At 38.6% G+C, this 17,527-nt stretch overlaps 1 protein-coding gene across 3 annotated transcripts in view; it reads right to left on the bottom strand.

Annotated features, from left to right (window-relative positions):
• The window catches only part of CMSS1 (cms1 ribosomal small subunit homolog), a 239,890-nt gene that overhangs the window by 100,166 nt on the left and 122,197 nt on the right, over positions 1 to 17,527 (bottom strand). The window lies entirely within an intron of this gene.

Raw genomic sequence — 17,527 nt, 5'->3', positions numbered from 1 at the left:
GTACCTCACGCATGCAGCAGAAAGATTGTTAGTTGCTTCACTCTGCTGGAATGCTTTACAAAATCACTTACATCCATATGGAACAGAATGTCACAGCAGTTCTTGACACTTCGCCTATATTTTGCAAATATCTCAGTTAAAAGGTCATGTAAATTTTGCTCTCAGTTCTTCAGTGTGCTTTGATCTTTCCATAGTATTTTTGAGGCAATTTTCATACTACAGAGAAAACGGATTTCATTTAAGGGACATGGATTATCATACCAGAAAGAAAAAATGAAAGGAAAGAAATAAGGTTATGTAGCATGGATAATGCTTTCAGAGTTTCCCATGAGGTACACATTTAATTCCACAACATTTTTTACTGTGAGGGTGGTGAGGCACTGGAACAGGTTGTCCAGAGAAGCCCCATCAACGGAGGTATTCAAGGTCATTTGGATGGGTTCTGGAGCAACCTGGTCCAGTCATCCAGTGGGAGGAGTCTCTGCCTGTGTCAGGGGAGGTGGAACTGGATCATCTTTAAGGTCTCTTCCAACCTAAACCATCCTATGATTCCGAACGTCGATGGGATTGAGAAGCCAAATATAACCTAGAGGCTGTTCCGATACTACTTAGGCAGCATGAGAACCTGGAATCCTGCTCATGACATTAGTTACAGACTTCCAAGCAGGGCTCTACGTTACTCAAAGAAAACCTCGGCCACAGACAATCTCCCTGACAATGTGTGTAAAGAATAAGGGGATGCAGTGTTATCTATGTCACTGGATGTTATTGACACCACAAATACACATCATGGTTTGTATTATCTGTATACTTGGGGATTTTCATAACCACAGTTCAATTCTGCTGAAGGCTACAAAATGGGGAACAAATTTTTTAGAGATGAAGGCATTGGGAGACTTTTAAGAGCCTGTACCCTCAATAACTACAATAATCTGAAATTAGTAAGTGAAATAATAAAAATGAATTTTCTGTCCATCTTTCAACATTTGTGGAGATGTGTGCTTATTTTCCATCAGCACCTGAGCAGCTGATCAATGAGAATTTTAGGAGGCTTGTAATGTTGCTGTGTAAGTCATTACCGCACCAAACCTTTAACAGTAGCTCAAGCACACTGTAAACTGACTACAGCACACCAAAAGTCGACTAGAGAGTCAGTATGCATCATTTGGGTAGGACAATATAACACACCATTTGTAACCAATCTCTTGCTGCTTGTGTTATGCAATTAATGCCATTCACATTTAGAAAACAAAAACAAAAGTGAAAAGAAAGGCTTCGCTACCTTTCCTAAATGTGACTACCTCTTTGCTCTGTTTTTATAAAAAGACATTCCTTTTGGTATGGATGACTGATATAGCATTTACAAATTAATAATTCCTAAAAGCTGCTTTGAAGCTACATTTCATGGGGGTTTTTAATTCAATTTCCATATTAGAAGAAAGGATTAGTGTCACTGTTACAGAAATTACTACACATTATTAAAAAGACTTACAGAATTTTGAGTCTGTGCCATTAAAGCACAGAACACTGTTCTGTATGGGAAACACTGTTACTGTACTTATAATAGCTCATAATATGTTCTGAAAAGAAACAAATCAGAAAAAAATCTCAGATCTAATTCATTATGTTCATCTATTTAAAATAATGCATGAAGTACGTTATAATTATTTGCTTTTCCATAAACATGACAGTATTTTGACATCTAAGCGAAAAGTCTGCTCTGATTTATTTGCAGATTAAGTTGTATTTTTGTGCTAAATGCTCAGCCACTTTGCTCCACAGACCAAATCATGACATTTGCTCATATATGGTTATTCTCGGATGCATGGAAAGAAAAAACAACCCCAAACCAAGAAGTTATTCAAGTTAAAAGCTCTCTCCATCTGCCTGGAGTTTTATTAATAACTCATCACCATGGTATCACAGCATCTTAAGGAAAATAAAACAGACAGATAGTTGCTAGGCTCTGCAACCTCTAAGGATAAAAGGGAATATTTCTTGAGGAAGAGTGGGAGAAACTGTTTTGGTCTTGTTTCCTTATCACCCTTGAGGGCGAAGCTAAGGCAAGAGATGGGGTCTCACTGTGTTCTGAAACCTCCAACTATTATGGCCGTCATTCAAATCTGTCATCCATGACCCCGTTCTCTGCACTAGCACTTACATTAAAAAAAAAACACAAGTCCAAACTGTGAAGGGATAAAACCTAAGCAAAACGGAATAAAATGAAGGAATACATTGCATTCGTCGGCACTCCCGTTTAAGTCTGAAAAGGACTCTTCAACCACATCACTGTTGCCCCCATCCATAGTAACCTAAAATGAGCTGTTTGCTGACATGCACTGAACTCTGCCCTACAAAAGGGGCTCCAGCATCAGCACATGGCACAGACTTGCCCTCACCGAGCGCCACAATGTCGTGCTATAAATGTATTTGACATCAGTGGTGGGAATCAGGGAACAGTTCTATGACAGGTCCACCACTGGACCTGTCAATTGCTTCTCACAAGTATTTTCAAAATTACTGACATTAAGAAGTGCAGCCCTTTACGTGTGGCACTCTCCCCATTAATGCTGAGAGGGAGGATGTCCCCACACCTCTGCCAGGTTTAGGCTTCAGGAGGAACAGACAGCCTGTACACATTATTTGCTTCGGTAAGTGAAGTGAGCTCAAACTATGCCATAACAGCTTCAGAATTCTGATACAGAGAAGAATCAAGTTTAAATGCAGTAAAACACATATGGCTGTGGGTTTGTTTGCAGTCCCCGTCACCTGTCAAACAGTATGTACTGCGAGGTTCCTCGTGTCCCACGGCTGTCAAACTTAGCCCAGGAAAGAAATGGACAGCAAAGACAAACCCATAAAAACAACATACAGTCTGGAGATCACAAGAACATGCTTCCTACATAGAAATAATTACAGTATCAACTAAATTCACTCTAAGGTCAAAGAGAAATGCAGTTAGAAGTCACACTTGTACTTGGTATGCTATTCTGCTGAAGTGTCTCCTGAGTAGAAAAACTTCACGCAACCATTATGTTTAGTGCCAGGGAGAGACATCCAGATGTGCAGACTATCCAGTCTACTATCAGTGAGAGGTACAGTGAGTGATTACACCATTTCCTTCCTCCTGTTAAGAGGACAAAGCAAACAGTGTTTAAAAAAAAAAAAAAAAAAAGGATGTAATATAATGTTAACATAGCAAAAGGACTGGGCAGCTCAAGGGGGAAGAGGACAGAAGAAGCACCAGAGAAGTGACCTCTCCATTGATGGGCTAGCATGACACAAAATACCACAAGGTAGCAGCCCTTCACCAGTCTCCCAGAAATGCTGCCATAGCTCAGACTTGCCTCTCAGAAGGACCTTCACTCCTTGCTGTTCATTCTGGTTTTTAAAAGGAAGGAAACTTTCCTTTATCAACTCTTCTTTGCACGTGTTTCACTGCATACTAAAGCAGAAGTCTGTCACCTCCATCAAGTATAAAATGTGGTACTTTGGTCTCTCATGTGGCCTCATGTTAATTTTATTACAGTCACAAGAGATGTTACGCATAGCAGGAGATTGTTCCCCTTGTCCTTCAGTTGCTCGGCTAATTAGCGCAAGCCATAAGAAGCCAGAAAATCTTTACTTTTTGCTGGATAGCTGTAGCTCTGAGAAGGCAATGATGCCTGCAACCTGAAGCAGTGTGCTACTTGAGAGTCTTCCTTTTAGGGTGATAGAGCAGCCGAGGTCAAGGTAAAAAACTCTGGAAACAAACAAGCAATAACCCTGACCAACTCCTGCCTGTCAGGACGGGTGCATTTTGTCTCTGTCTGTACCCAGAACATATACAACTAATTCTATTTTCTAGAACTGCGACTGTTGATTGATGAGTCATCTTTCCTGTAAATTTATTTTTTCAAGTGATTTTGGCATTGTTCCTTGAAATTCCTCTCTGAATATGTAATGGAAATTCTGACCTCACACTCTGGTTTCTTTAACATCACAGATACTGAGATTATTGAGTTTAGGAAGACCCAACACTTGAAAAAAAGATGCAATGAAGAAACCTGTAGCTTAAAGAAAGCAAGCAGTACTAAAACTCTCAAGTAAATATTTAGCTGTATGGCCATTAGGTTATGTTCTTAATAATACAGCAACTCATTTTTTTATAATTCAGAACTCGTGGAGGGGGGAGGTTGCTTTCCTCTTTCCTCTCCCAAAACTGGTCATGTGGCCAAAGTTGATGGCAAGTGAAGTTTGGCATACATGAAAGTTCATTTTTTTCCTTTTACTTAGTGACTCCCCATGTTATGCTTTCAAAATCATACAGCAATTAGTAGTCAGAAAACAAAAAGAAGAAAACTGTAAACTATGAGAGTAGAGAGAAACCAAAACCACCAAATAATTCCTGCACGAGAAAGAACTATTAAATAGTAGCATAACACTTTTCAGACTGTAACCAGCAAATGAAGCACTTCTGAGCTGCCTGTCCTTCCTTCATCTAGGACAAGGTGGAAAGTAGCCCAAATTTCTCAGATATGCTAAGTTCAGAACGTGTGATGAAGAGCTGGCAAATTTTGTGCTGCCTTAGTCCCAAAAGAAAAATTAGATGGATCTTTATAGAAAGAATCAAAGCTGAACACACACGTGAACTACTCTATTTTATCTAAAACACCACTTAATAAATAGCAGATAAACTCCTTGATCCACACACTCAATCTACTATACTCAGTTGGCAGGAAAACCCCTCAGCACTCAGAAAAAGTTGGATGCTGCTAGCACCTGCTGGAGCCTCTAACCAGTAATTACAATCAGCCAATTACAATCATCATGATAAGCTAAATCTAAGAAGTTCCACATTCATGGCTCACAATGGCTAACACTATTTTAAATTAATTGACATTCATACCTATCTTCCAAATATTAAGTGGGATAGCCAAGGGAAATGACAACATGAGCTTCAAATTATGCATTCTTGGAAAAAACTCCAAATGAGATTGCTTAAAAGAGAACACCATTACTGGCTCTGTTAATTCTTCACAGTCATACCAGTGGGCAGCCTATCCAACCCATGTTCAGTTTGTACCACCAACCAGCTTTCAGTTAGTCTGACTTGTACCAGTGTGATGACTGACTGATAAGGTTTAAAAAAAACCAACCTGCGATAAGATGCTACTGAAAAAAAAATATCAATGTGCAATCACATTCCCAGCCCTTGTCGTAACTTTAATCTCCTCCATTTCCTCTCAGTCAGGGGAAAAATCAGCAAAGGAAAAACAAGAACAAGCTCTTTCTACATACTAGTAGTATTTTCCAATTGATTGCGAGAGGCAAGATTTTAAATACTTCCATCCTCATAAATAATATCGCATGTCTAGGGGAATACTCTGTTATCAACACAATCAGTAAAATATCAGAGGTTTGTTATTAGACAGGAAGGAGAAAAGTAGCTGGGCCAAACAATTCTGACACTGAAAATGAGAAGGGCTTGGACACAAGGAAGAGGGGAGATTGTTAACGCGTTTGTCTTCCCAGTGATAGGATTATGTTACGTCTAGAAATGTACCTGGTCTAACTGGGGTAACAATCACTTAAAACATGACAGCTGAAACTATCAGAAACCAAAAACTGAAACACGTCAGAAAGCACTCTAATTTCTGTGAAATATATTCATGTTGACTTCATTTTCATTCTTATTGACTCTCACCCACATGAAAGCCACTAGCAACAGACGTTTGTGGACTGGTGGGAGAGGAACGATATCTCTCCCCCTGTGAGGAAAGGGGAACACAGCCTTGAGACCCTGAGCGTGACCAGAAGAGGCCTTCCTTAAATATACTTAGTACTGAAATGTTCTTCTATTGTTCAGTTACTGAAAATTCCCTTTGCCTTGCACCATTGTTGTATGCAGGATTTGGTCACACTTCGCAACAGGGAAAGCATTGCACTTGTATCCATAAGAAAAAAAAGAGAAAGCACACAAATCAAAACTTCTTACCCTCAAGTTTTCTTTTCTTGAATTTCAGAAGTGATCCTAACCTTAAGTTTACAAATATGAAATATATGGGGTGTGTGTGATCTAAAGAAGTCCAAAAAGAAGTTATCTTTGTAAGACTGCTAGTACAGTTCAGTTAATCTATTATTCTCAATGGTAATTATTTTTTAAAATGTATAAGGATGTAATAATGAATTATTCCAAGCTTGAGAAGTCATTCTCCTGAATTTTTATTCTAAGCCCAAAGATTTTTTTCTAGGTATGTTGCACTACACTATTCTATGTAATGCAGAGGAAAACACAATTAAGACATCAAAAAAGCAAAAGATGTACAGATCCATGTTACCACTATGCTCTGGCTGATACACTGGGTGACTAAGAAAACTGCTTAGCCACATTCCCACCAAAAACTGAAAAGGCTCCAGACTTTGAAAAATTACTATCAGACCAAAAAATGTCTACAGAGCAGTTTGCAATCATCAAAAACAGGGTCCTACAAATGAAAAGTATTACAGCATCTGCTATGTTCTAGCATGACTTTAAAATAAAGAAAAACAGAAAAGAATAACCTTTGCAGTCATGACTAGGCACATATGTTCCAAACAGAAATGAAACTCCTGTTTCTTGGGTATAGCTCTTTGATTTTTTTCATTACTTATACTTGATAAAGACTAGGTCTAGAAACAAGAAGACTAAATCAGAAGTTGGTACATACAGGATCATACAAAAGCTGTTGGCATACTTCACAAACTGCCTGCACAACAGTATTCTTGGAAAGAGGCAGTATCTATTACTGGATTTAATTCCTATAGCTGGAAGTCAAATTTCAAGGTATCAAAACCACTCTTCAAGATTTAATCATCTTTCTAAAGTAAGAGATACAAAGAAAGAAGCACTTTTCATAAAAGGGCGAGATGCACATGGGAAAAAAAACCCGTGCCAGCTCAGGATGCAACAAAGCACACACAAACCCTTAATTTGACAGATGGAATGAGAAGCCCCCTTGCTTTTAATCTGCACACGAAAAATCAAGATATGTTGTATTTATTTGCAGAAAGAGTGGGTGTCACCATCTGAAAGGAACCGAGCAGATATTTTTTTATTCTCCTGCTCAGGCTTGTTGGTAGGATTTGGATCAACGCACAAAGAAACCAAATGCCACCGTTTCCTAGCAAAATGCTTGTTCCATCCAAACGACTGATCCTCGTGATGAAGGCAGTGGCAGAGTTTGTATTAGCTTCTTCCGCAATGTATCAGTTCCAAGTGCGAAGATTCAGCAGTAGGAACAACAAGAACTTTAATGCAGATGGAGGCTCAAGCTGTAAGTGTATAACAACTTATCGATAAAAGCAAATCCTGTTTTATAGCAGACACTGGCCAGTGCTACTGCCAGCAATTAATTATAGTTATGAACAATGTTAGCTAAAACAAGCATATGGTGGACAAAAACGACAATATGATTAGTCATGTGCAGGAACCTAAGAGACAAAGACACAAATCATAGTTTTGTCTTTAATATCTACATCAGGTAGAGGTACTCTGGTTTCCAAGAGCCTAACTAAAGGAACCAACTGACATTATTCATAGTTTTACAGGATCGCTTCTCCTTTTGATACTTATGCTTTAAACCAAGCAAACATACCAGTAAAAATTAAGAAAATGGGATTATGAAGTGTAAAATAAGGGTATATATAGTACATTTTCCTTGTTTATGCTCCTCATCTGCTTCTGAGCTAAAGAATCACATAAAACAAAGGAACAAACACAGTCATTGATTACTGAAGTACCTCCTCAAACCAACCTAAAGTCAAAACCAATCTAACATTGTTTCCAAATGTGTAGCATAACCAAAGCAAAATCCTACTGTATTTCCCAATTAAAAATAATGAAAAAAAAACAAACTATACCCTTCAATTAAATCTGTAAATCTAAATGGACAGACAATGCGAATAGCAAATCTCCCGCCACATGTGAAATTCATGATTGGTGTAAACAATGAAAAGCATCAGAATGCCTAGCACCCATTGACTTCTCCAAGCATTCATCCATACTGCATGTCTGGCAGCAGTTTCAAAGAAAATCTGGATTAAATAACATGATTCAGATGTGAAAAGACTGACAATAAACAGCATTTTAGTACCGCTCAGTCATAAAACAGCAAGCTTTAGTACTGCATGTCCACATTAGGAAAAATGAAACTATTTCTTCCGAGGACAACACGCTGGGTTTTTGACCCATGAGCCCTGCAATAAAAAACAAGGGAAATTTGTTTTTCTGATTTGCCTTGTTCAACCAACATTTAAAAGCAGACATAGATAATCAAATATAGCTTTAAAAAAATCCTAACTTCTATTTTAAAATCTTACAAGAATAATATTTTTGAATTAATTACCTACTTTTGTGCTTTTTAATAAAGCTGCTTTATGATTTTTTTTCTTAAAGAATAACACTCACAGAAGAACTTCAAACAAAGATATAAAAGGCTTATCTCGAAGACAACAAAGTGGATGTGATGATCTCTGATCAATGCAAAAGCCATTCACTGCAAGCATGTCATAATGCCAACAAAAATGATTGGCCTACCCATGGCAAATGGCAGCTACAGGGTTCTGGGAAGAAAGCAAGAGACACAATAATCTCTTCCACATAAGGGCCTTCCTTATCTCCCTGCAGGAAAGAGTCTTTTGCTAGCTTCCATAACCACCAATTCTTCTAGAGAATGAATAAAAGAACAAACACTGTAATTGGACTCATCACATTTCTGGAGATTTCTAGGCTATGGAGGACAGATGAACTTCTCCTGCTGTAAAAGAAACTTCTCAAAAGCGAGCATACATCACAACATGCCACTAGCAGATGGTGATTATAAAATGTGTCTGAGGGTGGCTTGAGTGTGCTTAGTCATACTGCTCACAAGAAAAGACAGATTACTGTGGATATATTGACATAGTTATGCATAATTTCCAAAACTCAAAGCTGGAAATAGATTTCAGTATAGAAAAATCTATATGGCAGAACTACCAAAGCCAGCAAGAAATGGCCAAAAAAAAAAAAAAAGTGTTACTGTATGCTTGCCTTGCTCCTCTAATCTTTCTGTGGCTAACAGCTATAGCCAGAGATGAGATACAGAGCTAGATGGACACTAGTGAGGTACATTACGTCTGTTCGTCCGTGCTCAGAAGTCAGATATAAAAAAGCGATAGCCTTTCTTAGACAGTTTACTCATGTTACTGATGGTGTGATCTTTTCATTACTTACTTATCTAATGGCAGTTTCTTTACTGTTAATGGATGTGGTTTACTTAAATGTTTTCCACTACAGATACAGATTTATAAATTACTCTAAATTACAGTGCTGTAACGGACAGCATTGACATGAAACTTGAGTAGTTAAGGAATTTCCAGAGGCACGATGCCCGAAGCCAAAGTTTAATTTCAGCTCCGAAGCAGATTTCTTCTGCACCTTTACGCTAACTCTTCTCCATTTCCTCCTTTCTAAACTTGCCTCCCAAATGGTGCTAGAGGTTTAATTAATGAACGTGAATCATCTTAGCGTTGCCTTCTGAATTGCACATATAACTGGTAATGAGCCAAAGTTTTACCTAAGCAAAACTGTATTTGCATTTGAGGAGAAGCATACCTTCCACTATGTCAGTCACAAGTGGTCTTAGAAAACACCAAAATCAAAGCAGCATTATTTTTAGTCTCTTCCAATAAGTGCATGATCTGCCTTTAAATGTGATGCCGCTCAACCTGTTTAAGCTTTCATACAGCCTGCACTCTGACCCGTGGCTTTGGGGCTTCTCTGCTAATCATGCTCAAGTTAGGAAACTAAGATACAGCAGTCAGATGATAATCTATGCGTACCTGCCTTCTCATCTCCCAGATGCAGAGCAGACACCATCACTGATTGTGAGCATGCATACTCTACCAGGAGTAACCTCTCTCCTGAGAGGATACATTTCCCTTTCCCACCCACCACCACAGGGCAGGTCAACACTCCTCAAGCTAGCTGACCTGCTTGCATGATCGCTCTATAATTGTTTCCACTCAAGATAGGTTTAGCCCAGGTAAGCATCTTCAGCTTTTTTGGTTGAGCCTGCTCATTCTGCCTGAAACAGGACACAGAACAATTGCAGCTAAGAAAGTGAGAATGAGGGAGTAGAGGAATATCACAAGAGATGTGTGGTGAGTTCTTGTATGTGACCACCACATAATTTGAACAAGTCCCTTGGCACTGATTAATGAAGTGGCTGCCAGATGTGTTTCTCCCTACGCCTCCATGTTCATTTACATGACTTCACATTCATGAGACTCCCTGTGCACCAGGTTTGGTCACTTCTATCTCTCTGTTCAAGTACTTCTGTACACTGTGATCTTAGGGGTTTTTTTGGCATCAGTAACAAGAAAATAATTTCAGGCACATGTTATTGAAAAGATTTGGGGTTTTTTATGTGACACTGAACAGCTTTACATTGTAAAGCAAAAGGAAAAGGAAGCTACTGGAAGTACTGTAAATGGAAAGTGCCACTACTTTCCATCTGGTGACCTCCTGGCAATTCCAGAGGTATCACAGCAGGCATGCTCGTGACCCACCTCCCCGTTTAGTTTCTCATGACATTTATCGTTGTCCTGTTATTTTATCTGGCCATTAGGACCATTTCATCACACACTGCAGGCTAAAGATCTTCAGTAAGTAGTTTCAAACCTATACTTAGGGTTGGATGTCCAGTTTTACTGACAAGATGCAAAGTGATGGAGAAGCTGTTATGGCCCTCAGAGGCCAACTGTTCCTCTAAGTTCCAACACCAGTTTCAGCAAGTAAATATCAAGAAAAGAGCTGACAAAAAAAAAAAAAGAAAAAAGAAAACCTGTATTAGTCATTTATTACACAGAAAAGAATGAAACTGCTGCTGGTCACCAGTTCATTAAAGTCTGACTGCTTCTGTTTCAGTACCCAGTATACTGCCAGATTCGTTCAAAAAAAATGAGGACAAAAGAAATACATGCGCATCCATGTGTCCACACACAGAGTAGATGATCCATAGAGTGGGTCTCAGGGCAAGATCCATTCCAATTATCTGCTAATTATTTTTTACCATGTTAAAACAAGAAAATGGAGAACTATTTTTAAACTAAACTCAGACATCAAATCTTTCCACTACACATAACCATTTGTTAGCAAACACACACACACTTTCCATACATTTGCATTCACTGGCACCAAAACACAAAGAGAGCATGAACTTCTTTCCCCAGAAGTAGCATTCTCTCCAACCTTCATTAGCTAAATTGAAATTAGTTATAAAACAACTAGAAGGAGCTACATGTCTAAAGACAATATGTTAGTCAACAACTGGTATTAAAAATGTGATACTCATTTGAGAATACCCTTGTAGAACCCCCTAAGAAATCCCATGGCTTTTTATGAGTCTTTTAAGCTGTAATGTAGTTTATATACACAATTTATAGCACAGAAAATGAGGCAGATGCAATGTAATCAAGACTCCTAATGAGAAGTCTAGCTTTGCAATGACTCAATGTGCATTGTTCTCAATCTACAAGAGCCTGACACACTGCAATCATTACCAAGGGCAGGTCACAAAGTCTTCTCCCTAAAATCCACAGGAAGATATTTTCACATTCTGCTCCCACTCAAAAATTCTACTTGTTGTTCTGTTAGAAGATGGAGTCTGCCTTTCTGTGCCACAGCCACTGCCTCCCAAACAAAACTCTCATCTTTTGATACCTATGAGTAACTAAGTGCCTCCAGTATAAGTGCAAGACTTCCATGCCTTTATTCTTGTTCCCTTCCCAGTATGCTGTCAGGCCCAGTTCTAGCTTAAAGTAGTCTTGACACCTCCACAGAAAGATTCCTCCTGCCCTGAAATTCCTGGCCTCTTTTAAACATGCTAAAAAAGGTTGGCAGAAGAGACTATACTGGGACTATCAGTCTTCCCTTTCTCCACACCCTGCTGTGTATCGTCCCTTTGCCCATAAGTCCAGATCAGGGATGCTGTTAAGAAGGGAAGCTGCTCATTTCTGCAGAAGTAAGACCTCCTCCGTACGGAAACGCAGAAACCTTCCTGTGAAAAGCCTTCCCTTTGCATTTGGAACAGGCCTGAGTTTAACTAAAGGCAAACTTTCCTATTGAAATGCGAAACATGCAGAAAATACAACACATATGAGAAAAACTCATGTGTCTGAGAGTTCCTGTTCCTAGTAAATAATTATTATCTGCAATAACAGGCAGGGCAGAACCTGCCTCCCTCCCTCTCTCGTTTTCTCTCCTTTTTCTTTTTCCCTTTATTCTTTTGTCTTCAATTATAGCATCAAAAGAAAACTAAAACCTTTTAGAGACTTAAATGAAGCACTCCTGCTCTGGAATGGCACTAGCATCTAAACAACTGGCAAAACAGAGTTCAATACCTACTGTACCTATTTCTCAACCTCCTCAACAGCAAGCATGAATATTCTTGTCTTTCTTCCTATTTACCAACAACATCTAAAGCCAACAGAGCTCAGAAGTCCATTTCAATGTGTTTTGTTCTGGTTACGTTACAGCAAATTGCTTTGATCTGGGGGAGGGAGGAGGAGGGAAGTAGAGAACATCTTAAGTTCACAAAGCCAAAATCCAAGATGCACAAAACTGAAACATTCCTAAGTTAAAAATAATCGCCTTTAAACTGCAAGAGCAGAGCTGTAATTTTGAGCAATACAGCATGACATCATGGTTTATATGGGGCCAACTCAATAAATCAAACCTTGCCTAATTAGAGATCCTACTGCAAATCTACATTATTTGGACAAATAATTAAAACAGGACAGTCTGTAACACAAGCCAGATATGTTTGCTAAAATATGTTCTTTTCAAACTTTTAGGTTCACTACTGCTTACAAAGCTTTCAGATTTAGTAAATTATAGACCCCTGCGCTTTTATTTTAGGCTGACTTCACTTTCAAGGAATTCTTCAATTAACTTTACATTGCTTTAAGCTCTTCATCCAACGAGAAAACAATCTGTGGTTTCTTAATTCTTCCAGTGCCAATGACTGCCCTCCACGTTTGACTTGCAGACTTACTGTCTTTTTAGAGCCAGGGTCTGTTTGTCTAAACCAGCCCAGTCGTCATAGCATTTTGACAAGTTCTCTGTAAAAGGAGAACAAAACTTTATTGTGGGTAAACTGCTAAGAATAATGAAGGTTGTTCTCACAATCTCAACAGATGAGCGCCAGATTTAAGAAACAGTCAGCAACAAGCACAAAGCTGAAATCCCTGGCCACCTGAGTTGCCCTTCTTTCCTACCTTCTTCAATTTTTAATTTTCCAAGTCCTGCTTTTCTCCTCTCAACTGTTTTTCTAAAAAGTGTGCTTTTTCTCAAATGTAAAAGCTATGACATGCTCAAACATTTAAAGCCTAAAAAACCCCAGTGCTATCAAACATTACTATCTGCAGATAGTCAGGATGCCTCTGGAATTGTTAACACTGTGAAGACTAACTATCAGTTACTGTGTAGATAACGTTAAATGAAGAGCCAAAGAGTTTAATAAAAAGCATGAACTGTACAAAAGGGACAGGATTCATTCCTAAACTGTATGTTTTTCCTCCTGGAGTTTGAGATGTCTAAGTAATTTTTTAAGCTCAGATTAAAAAATTGGGAGAGACTGGGCAGCTCTCCTTCCTTTTCCCTTCTGATATTTAATTTGCTAAATGGACCAACACATGGATGATAAGAAAAACTGTAAAGACAATGACCACGGACCAAGATGTTTAACACTGTTAACAAAAAAGTACTAGACAAAAATGAGATATGCTCCATGCTTATTTTTTTCCAGATTATAAACAATGTGATAACGAAACCTCCAGAAAAGACAGATTGTTTGTTTGGCTCTTTTCAGTCACGGGACAGAACTGAGATGAAAGAAAGTAGTTATTCTACCTGTACTGAGGATGTTGGACTATAAACTGCTTTCTTAACTGAATGATATAAAATTACTCCATAAAAAAGGTCAAAACCTGATCTCAACCAAGTGAAATCTACAGATATTTTTCCACAGTGAGTTCTTCTTTCCTCCCTGCCCCCAAGCTAAAATCTATTTGGAAAAAATAAAAGAAAATTGCACTACAGTGAGGTGATTCACATGGCCCTGGCTTGTGCTGTGTGTACATGTACTTGCACTACATGATGATGCAACATTCCATCACTGCTCCTGTTCTGGGCCACAGCAGGTGCCACAACATCCAGGTTTCCTTTGTGGAGAATATAACATTGCATGTCACTTTGGACAGAAGCAGGAAGAGCCCATGGTGGAGGGTAGCTGACAGGGAAACTAATGCAATGCTCTTGACTGGTAATCGAAGCTTTGCTTGGCCTCAAACTCTGAAATGTGGTAAGTCTTTAACCAACAAAAGAGACTGCCAAGAAAGTACTACAGTAAGAAAGGGCACACAAGCAAGAGCACAAGCTTCTCCTTTCCTCCTCTCAGGTTTCTTCCATCAACTGAGAACCACTACCTAAGGGCTTGAATCGCTTTGAAGTTTGGTTGCCCTAAAAATAAGAACACGATCAAGGTAAATATGTAGATAACAACTGGAAGAATCCTACCCTTTAAATCCTAGGTCAATGCTTTCTTACTCTTCTGAAGCAGAGATTCAGCGATGCTAGCTTTTCCATACCTTTTCTTTTAGTCTTCTTCAAGCCACCAGGGATGACCCTCTACCCTCCCCTCCTTGACACATTGTCTCCCACCTCTTCCTCATTGCCATCTGGGAAGCAGTAGTGTTGATAGTGGTCAAGATGAGGATATACACCATGCAACCACCACTTCTGGGCAACTAAAAGCTTTGTCTCTTGGAATAAAGCATCTTGAACTCCAGATTTCACTTGAGAACATCACTAATTGCCTTGGAATGGCAAGGAAGAAACATATTTAAGATTTGAGAAAATAAAAATTCACACAACTTGCACTGATTTTATTACAGGCTAAAACCCACATAAAATCTGTTTGAATAAGCAAGAGATTTTTGCATTACATTACACAAGGGACCTGACTAGATGGCTACACAGAGGGTCCTTCTGACTAAGCTGCGACAACACAGATGCCAGAGAATTTTAAAGTTCAGGATTAATTCTCAGTATGAATTACACTATTTCTTGTTTTAGTTTTGGTCTTCTAAAAACAGATAAACCCCAAAGGAATATTATGCACACAGCAGCCTAGAGTCTGCCTTTAAATACTGTCCAAATGACATACTTCTTTGACCAAAGAGATAGCAATACTTCTGTTTCCATTAGTTCTCTATTAAGAATCACAGGATTCAGATTGTTGATTTCCAGCATTACCTCATGCCTGGGCCTCTCACTGATTAATTAAAAATGTGTACGCATAGGAAAAACAACAAAAAAGCAGAACTGCAATACTACAAACCAACAGTGTCCCTGATAAAAGAAATGGACTGCTGTTCTCAACTCCTTTCCATAGGTTGATTGTGAATTGTAACCAGACAAGATCCCCTTTTTCAAGCTTCCAGCAACTGGCAAACGTGTCTAATGCACAGGAAGTCATATTTATAGTTGCATTACTCTCCACAATATACCAATTCTCTTGCAATCAGAAGTTGTCTCTAGGCCTGCTAAATGAAAGATCTTTTTCCCTGCTAAATGAAAGATCTTTTTCCGTGGGATTGCAGCCTTTTAACAGGAAGCTTCCAAATCTACAGTTAGCAATGGGTGTAGAGGGCCAAAACAGCACAGCCCCCACATCGTTATTAGACAATAAACCCCCTAAAGAGTTCTGAAATCCTGATATTGTAACTCGTATTAATTACTCTGTTGAATCATCATTTAAGTTACATTATGTGCTTAACTTATCTATTTTTTGCTATCTAGCTTTTTTGGGGGCTATACTGCCCAGGGAAGTTGTGGATGCCTCCACCTTGGAAGTGTTCAGGGCCAGGTTGGATGGTGCCTTAAGCAGCCTGGTCTACTGGAAAGTCTCCTCGTCCATGGCAGGAAGGTTGGAACTGTATAAGCTTTAAGGTCCCTTCCAATCCAAACCACTCTATTATATCTATGATATGAGGTCTGACCAAAAAAATCTCAAAAAAAAAAAACCCAAATCAAAAAAACCAAACATGAGACTGTACCTATAACTCTCTTTATTTAACAAATTAACAAAATCAACCTCAAATCACCATTGAAACAGTTCCCTTATGAGCTGACAAACAGCTGCATACAAAGCTGCCAACATTCAAAGTAATTCCAAAGATCATTTTCTGAAAGGTTGTGGAGGATCTCTGTCATTTTTGCTTTCACATCTTCTACTGACAAAATATGGATTTGTTTGAGCATTGACTTGATCTTTGGGAAGAGGCAGTTTTTAGCTAAAGACTACTTCACAGAAAGTGGTGTGGGCTGGCACATTGTCATGTTAACTCGCTGTTCACTCTTGCACACTGACATTTTCCAAAAGTCAGTCTTTTTCCAAAGAAAGTATCTATATTTGAACACATGTCCACTAAATACTGAGTGAAGTGGTCAAGCTGAGCCTTGTTTCACTGTGACAGGTTAGAACATGTTCCATAACCATCCCTGTCTGCCCTCCCACTCTTTGTTCCCAAGCTATAGGGTTAGTCTTGTGGATTTATTCTGTGCCAAACCTCACAGAAAGATAAATAAATTACTACCTACATATGCTTCAGTATATACTTGAGCAAGGTCTTCGAGTATGCAGATATTCCACAGGAAATCTGAAGCAGTGATTCTGCTTCATTAAAGGAAAATCTCTTTCAAACTTCTTCAAACCACTGCAGGTGATAGTCAATAATTTGCTTGTGCGTTTGTACCATCACCCTGTATATAGAAAATTACTAAGAAAAAAACCAACATCTACTTGAAATTTTCAAATTCTCTTCCAGCAACCACGCTGGAGTATTTAAAAGGGCAGAGCACTTTTCCTCACATATTCCTCCCCTCCCTTAATTACAGAGAAAAAGAGTAATTTTTTTTTTTTTTAAGGAAGACAGGAAAATATAATAATACTTTACCAAAGAAGAAATTCTTCAAAAGCACAAATCACTGCAAAAGTCATTCTTACCTAAAATTGAAAGAAGAGAGACAGGAAAAAAAAAAAAAATCAGTAAGACTAAGAATCATCCCTTGGAGCACTGCACCTTCAAAAACAAAGAATTCCCAAACAATATTTTGCAGATATCATAACAGCATGGAAGAAATTTAAAGAAAACAAGCTACACTAGAACAGGAAATTGCAATTTCTTTGAAACAATAATTAACCTTAAGAAGGAAACCACTACTAATATAAACAAACAAGTAATAAAGGAAACCATTTTACCACTGGGAAACCTGTCTTAAAGCACCAGAACACAGAAATATAAAAGGAGTTTGCCAGAAGTGATGGGTCCATAAAGAAAATCGGAGCAGTTCTGTACTAAGCAGCATATATACACAGACCTCAAACAGGTCATCTGCTAGGTTTCAAAGAGGAGGCTGGACCACCAGAAAATCAGTAACTTTTAAGTAGAGGACTCAAATTTA

Source organism: Cuculus canorus, chromosome 1 (genome assembly GCF_017976375.1).
Source record: "Cuculus canorus isolate bCucCan1 chromosome 1, bCucCan1.pri, whole genome shotgun sequence".
In the NCBI taxonomy this organism is placed as follows: Eukaryota; Metazoa; Chordata; class Aves; order Cuculiformes; family Cuculidae; genus Cuculus; species Cuculus canorus.
Note: the sequence above shows the minus strand (reverse complement) of the source record. Positions and strands in the feature narration are given on the sequence as shown.